The sequence below is a fragment of the Brassica oleracea genome, chromosome C9, assembly GCF_000695525.1.
Source record: "Brassica oleracea var. oleracea cultivar TO1000 chromosome C9, BOL, whole genome shotgun sequence".
In the NCBI taxonomy this organism is placed as follows: Eukaryota; Viridiplantae; Streptophyta; class Magnoliopsida; order Brassicales; family Brassicaceae; genus Brassica; species Brassica oleracea.
In genome coordinates this window covers 50,361,464-50,371,209 of record NC_027756.1, presented here as the reverse complement: position 1 = coordinate 50,371,209, position 9,746 = coordinate 50,361,464, and the positions used below count along the sequence as shown (strand labels likewise).

At 39.2% G+C, this 9,746-nt stretch overlaps 1 pseudogene; it reads left to right on the top strand.

Annotated features, from left to right (window-relative positions):
• Nucleotides 1-2,900: 2,900 nt before the first annotated feature.
• Nucleotides 2,901-9,367, top strand: LOC106313406 (annotated as a pseudogene).
• The last annotated feature ends 379 nt before the right edge of the window (nucleotides 9,368-9,746 follow it).

Genomic DNA, 9,746 nt, shown 5'->3' with positions numbered 1-9,746 from the left:
TAAAATCCTGTAGATGATACCGAGTACTTCTAAATGGAGCTAAAAACTTCTGACGATTTGCAAACCCACAATCTGTTAAATAAAATTTTCCTACAGAATTTAAACATTACAAAATAAGTTGTATATACATAGAACATTCTAATAATATGAACTAAAAAATTTGTCACCCATACCTTCTGGAACTTCTAGTTTGCAAGTGCTTCTTGTTAGAGCATCACTTAATATTTTTGAATCATGAGCTGAACCTTCCCACCCACTAAGAACATACATGAATTCTAGATCAAAATTGCAAGTCGCAAGAACATTTTGTGATACAAATCCTTTGCGATTACGATAGCTTGGCACATCAGATTTTGGCGCCATTGCAAATATATGTGTGCCATCTATTGCTCCGATGCAATTCTGTAATAATAAAAAATTCAGATGTCAAATAAAAAAAAAATATTGAAAGAAACTTTTATTAATAATACTTTAGACAAAATCAGAACTATGTACCTTGAAATAAGGATAAAACCTTGTGCTCTCGCTTATCTTTGCACATGTTGTCACTCCGGGCTTCGCCATCAGGTCTGGCGCTAAAGTATTCAGTGATTTTAGAACCTTATGGAAGTTCTCACTAGTGGCAAATACTGATCTCTTGAACGTGTCTATTGTGTAACAATATTTTGAAATCTGGCCAATAGTTAAGAGAAATGTAGCCACCATCTCTTCGACGCATTTATTGCGAATATCTCGCAGACAAGTTTCTTAGTTTATTTCAGTTGTGAATGCTATTATGCGCTTGTCTTATTTATATATATAATATATCTTAACAATTTTAGAATTCTTTGTTTACCATTTTATTAAACTAATTATTAAAGCTATTTAGACAAATATTTGATATTAGAATTTTATTTAAAAAATATTGGATCATGATCATATATTGATCTATTATGTGTTTTCATCGTCGGTAAGGAATGATCAGTTTATGACGAATAGAACAAAAAAGTGGGAGCATATCGAGAAAATATTAGAACAAATATATATTAAAACTTTATAAACTGTAAATATTTTTAAAAAGTCTTACTGAAATATTAGAACGTTATAAAAAATATATTAGAACGTTAGATAATAGGATTGGTTAAATCTTCATCCCACGTTTTAAGGAATATGAATGCTAGAATTACAAGAATGAAAGTTTGCATTGATAAATCGTAATTACTCCCCGTTAATTCAAAAGTAACAATTTTCTATAAATATGATCAGTTTTTTCACCTAAATAATTAAAATAATCAATAATACGTTTTAATTTATAATTAGTTATCATAGTATTTAATTTTAATTAAAATCTAGGCAAAAGATAAAATTTTGCTTTTCAAATGTGAAACCATAAATAGAACAAAACTGATTATTTTAATTATTTAATATATTTTAACCAAAAAATCAAAATTATAAAGAATAAACTACAATGAGTTAAAGTAAAAAAGGTAGTCCAAATCAGCATGTGATCGATTATAGGCATGTTATAGGTGTTTATGATGAGTTTAAAGATGCAACTCAAATTATTGTTTAAAATAAGAATGTTTCGACGCATTTGAACATTTATCTTCTGTTATTTGGAGTGCTGAATAACCCGATTTCCCCCTAAAACTCGTCCAAAAGTCCCATTTGAAAAGGGTTATAGCCAAATGGATTGGCTAAAACTTACACGAACACATCCCGATCTTGCATGTAATGATTTGTCTTCTTTTTTCCTAAATGCATTTGATGTTTTACATGACGAATGGGACAATATTTTTTGTGCAGGCCTGAAGGGAGAGTCGAGCGAGTCGAGCAGGAAGCTTATTTCAATGGATGAAGTAAAGAAGAACAAATCAGGATACAGCGAAACCTCTATAAATTAATAATGTTGAGAATACACCAAAACTATAATTTTTTATTTAATTTATAGAGATATTAATTTATCGATATACTAATTAAACCAAAAACTCGATTTAGAACTATAAAATTATATTATTTTATAGAGATTTTTAGTGTATTAATTTATAGATTATTAATTTAAAGAGTTTTTGGTTCAACTAGTACACTAAAAATCTCTATAAAATTAATACTCTATAAATTAATATACGCTAAAAATCTCTATAAAATAATATAATTTTATAGTCCCAAATCGATTTTTTGGTTCAATTAGTATATCGATAAATTAATATCTCTATAAATTAATAAAAAATTATAGTTTTGGTGTAGTCTCAACATTATTAATTTATAGAGGTTTCAGTGTATTTTATGCGGACTGTTCTGAAAGGCTGTTTTGCCTTATAAGGATTTGTTCAAAACCAAAACAAAAAACATAGTGCCTTGTATGAATTTTCATCTCAGAGGTGTGGATATGTTGATGAAAGCCGTTGTTATATACGATTCTCCCGTTAATAAATCACATATAAAATGTGGTTTACTGTTTTATAGAAGCAAAATATGCCTCACTTTATATAAATGAGAAAAAGACATGACAGCTTTGTTGTTTTTGATAATTTGTATTTTTATTACATTACTTTCGTACAAAAATTACATTACTTTCGTTGTTTTTTTCTTTTACGTCCAAAGTAGATTTGCCGCCAACCAATTACGAGATAGTCAAATCTCAATTGAACAGATTCGCTGAAAATGTCTGCTGATGTCATATTTGAAAGCCGCAAAGCGGTCAATGTTTCAAAACACTACCCAAAATAGAAATTTCACAAGTCGAACTGGATGGATAAGTAAAAAGATAAAATTTCTATCTAGATAAAATTCCAGCACATACAGGACTTTCTAAAATTCAAATCCTAAAATAGCAAAATCTCCAACCAACGTACCAGTTTTGTTAGCTTATATATAACAGTGTCAAATTGTTGATAAACAAAACACACACAACCAGAAAAACACAAAGCAATGAGTTATCCGCGGCAAACAAAAGGAAACAGAGCACTCTCTTCTGTTTCCACACTTCTCCTAAGTATCCTCTTCTTCATCTCCAAGCCATCGGACGCCCAGTCTTCTTCTCCAACGTTCGCATGTGACGTCACTAAAACCCCTTCTCTAGCCGGTTACGGATTCTGCAACACGGGTTTGAATGCCGAAGCCCGAGTCACCGATCTTGTCGGAAGATTAACTTTGGAGGAGAAAATCGGGTTTCTTGTCAGCAAAGCTACCGGCGTGAGCCGTCTTGGGATTCCAGATTATAACTGGTGGTCGGAGGCACTTCACGGCGTCTCTGATGTCGGAGATGGTTCTAGTTTCAAAGGTCCAGTCCCTGGTGCCACTAGCTTCCCTCAAGTCATACTCACCGCTGCTTCCTTCAACGTATCTCTCTTCCAAGCCATTGGCAAGGTAAAGAAGATTTTGTTTCTTCGTGTACAAGTCTTTTTTTTCATGCTTCAAGTTATTCAATAATACTTTTATTTATGGCGTGGTTTTAAGGTTGTGTCAACGGAGGCGAGGGCAATGTACAACGTTGGTGCAGCTGGATTAACGTTTTGGTCACCGAATGTGAACATATTCCGTGACCCGAGATGGGGAAGAGGTCAAGAGACCCCCGGCGAGGACCCCACGCTCGTTAGCAAATACGCGGTGGCTTATGTTAAAGGTCTTCAGGGTACTGACGGTGGAGATCCTAACCTTCTTAAAGTTGCGGCTTGCTGCAAACACTACACGGCCTATGATGTTGATAACTGGAAAGGCGTCAGTCGTTACACTTTCAACTCCGTGGTAATAAGAAAACAGAGAACGTTTGTATTCTTAGAATATTTTGTTACTATTGGTCGTCACCACCTAATACATTTATTTCTATCTTCTTTGTGTTTGGATAATTAGGTGAACCAACAAGATATGGATGATACGTTTCAACCACCGTTTAAGAGCTGTGTGGTTGATGGGAATGTGGCTAGTGTCATGTGTTCTTACAACCAAGTTAACGGTAAACCGACACGCGCTGATCCTGACCTGCTTTCTGGTGTGATCCGTCGTCAGTGGAAGCTAAATGGGTAAGGTTTCTTTTCTCAAATCATAGACATGGCCGGTTCTGGCACAACCGGATGACACATTCGTCTTATCTCCCAAATTTTATTATATATAAATCGTACGACCTTTAAATTGTCAATTTTTTTAATTTAAGATTAATCTAAAAATATTTGGGGGTTTATGTTATTAGGTACATTGTTTCGGATTGTGACTCGGTAGAAGTGATGTACGCAAACCAACACTATACCAAGACTCCAGAGGAAGCTGTGGCCAAATCTATGTTGGCCGGTTTGGATTTGAACTGTGATCATTTCACAGGTCAACACGCACTGGGCGCGGTCAAGGCTGGTTTGGTAAACGAAACAGATGTTGACACTGCGATTTCAAACAACTTCGCGACTCTGATGCGTTTAGGATTCTTCAATGGCGACCCCAAGAAGCAGCCCTACGGTAATCTTGGTCCTCAGGACGTTTGCACTGCCGAGAACCAAGAACTCGCTAGAGAAGCCGCAAGGCAAGGCATTGTCTTGCTCAAGAACTCTCCTGGTTCGCTTCCGTTCTCACCTTCTGCTATCAAAACGCTAGCAGTGATCGGACCAAACGCTAATGTCACCGATACAATGATCGGAAACTACAACGGTAAATTAAAATTATCTCAAGTGGCCATTTACCTCGGCGATTCATACTTAAGCTTAAATATGTAAAAAACGACATCGTTTTATTTTTAAAAAATATTCTTCAGGCTACCGTGCAAGTACACAATGCCACTTCAAGGACTGGTGGAAACAGTGTGGGCGAAGTATCAGATGGGCTGTCCTAACGTGGCGTGCACGGAGGCGGATATAGATTCAGCCACTTCTCTAGCGGCTTCAGCTGATGCGGTTGTGCTAGTGATGGGAACAGATCTATCAATTGAGAGGGAGGACCATGACCGAGTCGACTTGTTCCTTCCCGGAAAGCAGCAACAGCTTGTGACCGAGGTGGCTAAGGTTGCAAAAGGACCGGTGGTGCTAGTCATCATGTCCGGTGGAGGATTAGACGTTACTTTCGCCAAGAACGATCCGAAGATTACAAGCATTATGTGGGTCGGGTTTCCTGGTCAGGCCGGTGGTCTTGCCATCGCTGACGTCATCTTCGGTCGTCATAATCCGAGTAAGAAACACACTGTTTTTAAATTAAACCGGTGATAACCAACTGGTTCGGCTTTTACGATTATAATTTGCTAACCGACTTTTTTTGTTTAGGCGGAAAGTTACCGATGACGTGGTATCCTCAGTCGTACGTAGAGAATCTTCCGATGTCGAACATGAACATGAGAGCCGATAACTCAACCGGGTATCCGGGTCGAACTTACCGGTTCTACACAGGAGAAACAGTGTACGCCTTCGGAGACAGAATCAGCTACACTCATTTCAACCACCGGCTGATCAAACCCCCACGGCTCGTCTCCCTCAGTCTAGCCAAGAGCCACCCTTGCCGAACTTCAAAGTTACTTACTTGAGGACACAAGACCTGTATCTCAATTATCGTGTGTGTTTCATTCTGTTTCTGAATTCCCTAAAGATGAAATCTGGCATGCTAGACTAGGACATCCCCATTCTCGTGCCTTGAACATCCTGTTGCCTAGTATTTCTTTTAAAAATGAGTGTGAAGCGTGTATATTAGGAAAACATTGCAGAACTGTGTTTCCTAAATCCAATACCCAATATGAAAACTGCTTTGATTTGATTCACTCTGATGTGTGGACTGCTCCATGTGTATCTAGAGAACAACATAAATATTTTGTGACATTCATTGATGAAAAGTCTAAATACACATGGATCACTTTGTTGCAATCTAAGGATAGGGTGCTAGAAGCATTTAAAAATTTTCAGAACTATATTACTAACCATTTCAATGTTAAGATTAAAATTCTTAGATCAGATAATGGTGGTGAATATACTAGCACAGCCTTCAAACAACATCTAGCCTCACATGGAATCATTCAACAAACCAGCTGTCCTTACACACCCCAACAAAATGGTGTGGCTGAAAGAAAGAATAGACACTTGATGGAAGTGGCAAGGAGTATGATGTTCCATACAAATGTACCCAAGCGGTTTTGGGGGGATGCAGTAGTCACAGCCACCTACCTAATCAACCGCACACCTACAAGAGTCCTCTTTGATGCCACCCCATATGAGGTACTAAACAAATCTAGACCATCAATTGATCATTTGCGTGTGTTTGGGTGTGTGTGCTTTGTTTTGATTCCAGGAGAACTAAGAAACAAACTGGAGGCAAAGAGCACAAAGGCAATGTTCATTGGATACTCTACGCACCAAAAGGGGTACAAATGCTATGTACCAGAGACAAGGAGAGTCCTAGTATCCAGAGATGTTAAGTTCATGGAATCCAAGGCCTATTATGATGAGAAGAGTTGGGAGGAACTCAAAGATCTATCTCATTCTGCCTCGGACAGAGCTAACAACCTGAAGATTCTTATGGAAAGACTCGGCATTAACCTAGAAAAGGAACCAGAGAAAGGCCGGGACACTACTCCTTATAAAGAGACCATGGTTCATAACAGTGAAGACTCTCATCCTGACCATGAAGGGGGGAATGAAGATCAACCGGCGCAAGCTCAACCTGAAGAAAACCCAGTATTATCTCATGATCAAGATGAGATGGGACAACCAGACACTGAAGCTCAAGAAGGAGAACCAAGCAGCAGTAATGAACCTGAGCAGACACAAGTCCTAAGGAGAAGTACAAGGATCAGAAGACCAGCCTCAGATTGGGTTAAAAATGATTTTGTTTACTACAATGCTCAAGCTGTGGCACATCCAGAAAGTGGATTATGCTCCCTAGCTCACTATCCAGAAGAACATCAAGTCTTTATGAGTTCATTGGACCTGGAATGGATACCAAGAACATATGCAGAAGCTATGGAAGATGATGAATGGAGGATATCGGTGGATGATGAAATGAGGGCCATGGAGAAGAACAACACCTGGTATGAGACAGAACTTCCAAAAGGGAAGAAAGCCGTGACCAGCAGACTCATACATACCATTAAGTATCTTGCAAATGGGAAGCCAGAAAGAAAGAAGACCAGACTGGTGGCAAGAGGATACACACAAGTGTATGGAGAGGACTATCTAGACACCTTTGCACCAGTGGCCAAGCTTCATACAATCCGGATTCTACTCTCATTAGCAGTGAACCTAGAATGGGACCTTTGGCAAATGGATGTGAAGAATGCTTTCCTGCAAGGAGAACTAGAAGATGAAGTGTATATGAAACCACCTCCGGGGATGGAAGAAATGGTGAAACCAGGGAATGTTCTTAGACTCAGAAAGGCAATCTATGGCTTGAAGCAATCACCAAGAGCTTGGTACCACAAGCTAAGCACTACATTGAATGGAAGGGGATTTGTGAAGTCTCAAGCGGATCACACACTCTTCACTCTCACCAGCAAGCAAGGAATTACGGTAATTCTAGTCTATGTGGATGACATCATCATCACGGGTAGTGACAAGGAGGGGATCAGTTTAACCAAGACATTTCTCAAGGCCGCATTTGACATCAAAGACCTGGGAGAACTGAAGTACTTCCTTGGCATTGAGATGTGCAGATCAAAGGAAGGATTATTCATGTCCCAAAGAAAGTATACCCTGGACATATTAAAGGAGGCAGGAGATCTTGGAGGAAGACATGCCAAGACACCACTTGAAGAAGGTTACAAGGTATTGCGAGAGGGGGAGTATGAAGACACTCCATTTGAAGATGTCAAGCAGTATAGACGGATGGTTGGGAAGCTGATCTATCTAACCATCACTCGGCCAGATGTGTGTTTCGCAGTTAATCAAGTGAGCCAGCACATGCAAACTCCCAAGGTTCATCACTGGAACATGGTGGAGAGGATTCTAAGATACTTAAGAGAAGCGCCAGGACAAGGTGTATGGATGGCTTGCAACAAGAACACTGAGGTGATAGGATACTGTGATGCAGATTGGGCTGGAGATAGAGTAGACAGAAGGTCAACCACCGGTTATTGTACATTCATTGGAGGGAATCTTGTCACTTGGAAGAGCAAGAAACAGAAAGTAGTATCTTGTTCAAGCGCAGAAGCAGAGTACAGATCAGTGAGGAAGCTAACCAGTGAGCTTATCTGGATAAAGGGGCTTCTAGGCGACTTGGGAATTGAGATCACCACTCCCATGACCATGCACTGTGACAACCAAGCCGCAATACACATTGCATCCAACTCAGTCTTTCATGAGAGGACAAAGCACATAGAAGTAGACTGCCATAAGGTCAGACAAGCAGTGGAGCAGCAAGTGATTCTCCCATGTTATACAATAAGTGAGGATCAGCTGGCTGACATCTTCACCAAGGCGGCCAGTAGCAAAGTTTGTGAGTCCATTCTTCCAAGACTTGGACTCATAAACCTTCCATGTCAATGATCCCCTCACCGTGGAGTATTCTACTCTTTTTCTCTTGCTTGGTTTTTATCCCAAGTGGTTTTTCCAAGAAAAAGGTTTTAATGAGGGAATACTTCATGGCTTTCCAAGCTTGACACTCACTACTGTCAAGCTTGAGGGGGAGTGTTGACATGAAGAATTAAACAAAGGGAGATGTCGGCAAGATTAAATAAAGAAGTAGTGGAGGAAGTGGGAGGAGCGGCCATATCACTTACCAAATGGAAAGGAGCGGCCAGTCCACTGCTAGTTGTTTATTCTTTCACAAGTGAGTGTTTATTGCTTTTGTTTTCATCCCTTACCAAATGGGAAGGAGCGGCCAGTCCACTGCTAGTTGTTTATTCTTCCACCAGTGAGTGTTTATTGCTTTTGTTTTCTTTAAATACACCATGTATGTTACACAATTAAAGAGACCATTCAATGCAAACATTTCTTTCATTCTCTCAATCTCGCAAATCCTCTCATTCTCTTAATTTCGCAAATTTCTCTTCTCTCTCAAATACTTACGGTTACTTCACTCCTTTTTTTTTTTTCTTTGTTTTTGTGCTTCATCACGGTTAAAACACTTAGAAGCTCTCATAATCCCACAAATTATCAAAAGTGCCAATCAGTGGACGCGATCGGACCTTACTGCGGGAAGGCCATCGAAGTCCAGCTAAGAGTAAGGAACGCGGGAGAGAGAGAAGGGACCGACACGGTGTTTCTGTTCACGGACGCCGCCGGCTGTACACAGGTCGCCGGTTAAGCATCTGCTAGCGTTCGAGAAGGTTCGTCTGGGGAAGAAGGAAAAGGCGGTGGTGAGGTTTAACGTGGATGTGTGTAAAGATCTGAGCGTGGTTGATGAAACAGGGAAGAGGAAGATTGCTTTGGGGGTACATGTTCTCCATGTCGGAAGCTTGAAGTACTCCTTGATTGTTAGGATCTGATGTGATGAAAATTTGTTTAATATTTGTGTTTCAATGTTTTAGTTTCTATAAGGAATGAAAATTCATTGAAATAAAAAGTTGAAAACTTTGATTGTTTCTTCTTCTTCATTTTCTCACTCGGTTCTTAAAACTATAGCTTAAAGCTCTGTTTTTCCAGCTCAACATGGATATACGAAGGATAATTATTTTGCATTTTCAGAGGTGCCTTGCACTCATTTTCACTTCAGAGGTGCCTTGAACCAAGTTTCTCCCAAGGAAAACACAGTTGATTCTTTTTCTTTCACGTTAGTTGATTCTTCTTCTCATATTCTCAAAGCTTCTCAGCTAGAAAGCCTATAACTCGTTAAACGGTTTATTATGCATGCTCTACTAATTACTT